Here is a 399-nt window from a genome sequence, read left to right as displayed (position 1 = left end):
TCTGTCGGGGGGGTCTCCTGGGTGCCTGTCGGAGTGTCTCCGGGGGTCTGTTGAGGGATCTCCAGGGGGTCTGTTGGGGGGGTCTCCGGGTTTCTGTCAGGGGGTCTCCTGGGTGTCTGTCAGGGTGTCTCTGGGTGTCTGTTGGAGTGTCTCTGGGTGCCTGTTGGGGTGTCTCCGGGTATCTGTCGGGGTGTTTCCGGGTGTCTGTTGGGGTGTCTCTGGGTGTCTGTCGGGGTGTCTCCGGGGGGTCTGTCAGGGTGTCTCCCGGGGGTCTGTCGGGCCACGTGAGGATCATTCACTAAAGACCGTCTGTAACCACATTGCTCAGGACTGGGGCGTGAGCTGAGGGCACGACCTCCACACCACTCACTCCACGGCAGCCCACGGCAAGACACCTGC

General features: G+C 63.4%; 1 long non-coding RNA gene across 1 annotated transcript in view; it reads right to left on the bottom strand.

Moving 5' to 3' along the window:
* LOC107184738 overlaps window positions 1–399 on the bottom strand; it is a 21,334-nt gene that overhangs the window by 245 nt on the left and 20,690 nt on the right. The window lies entirely within an intron of this gene.

Source organism: Myotis davidii, unplaced genomic scaffold (assembly GCF_000327345.1).
Source record: "Myotis davidii unplaced genomic scaffold, ASM32734v1 scaffold67, whole genome shotgun sequence".
Taxonomy (NCBI): domain Eukaryota; kingdom Metazoa; phylum Chordata; class Mammalia; order Chiroptera; family Vespertilionidae; genus Myotis; species Myotis davidii.
Note: the sequence above shows the minus strand (reverse complement) of the source record. Positions and strands in the feature narration are given on the sequence as shown.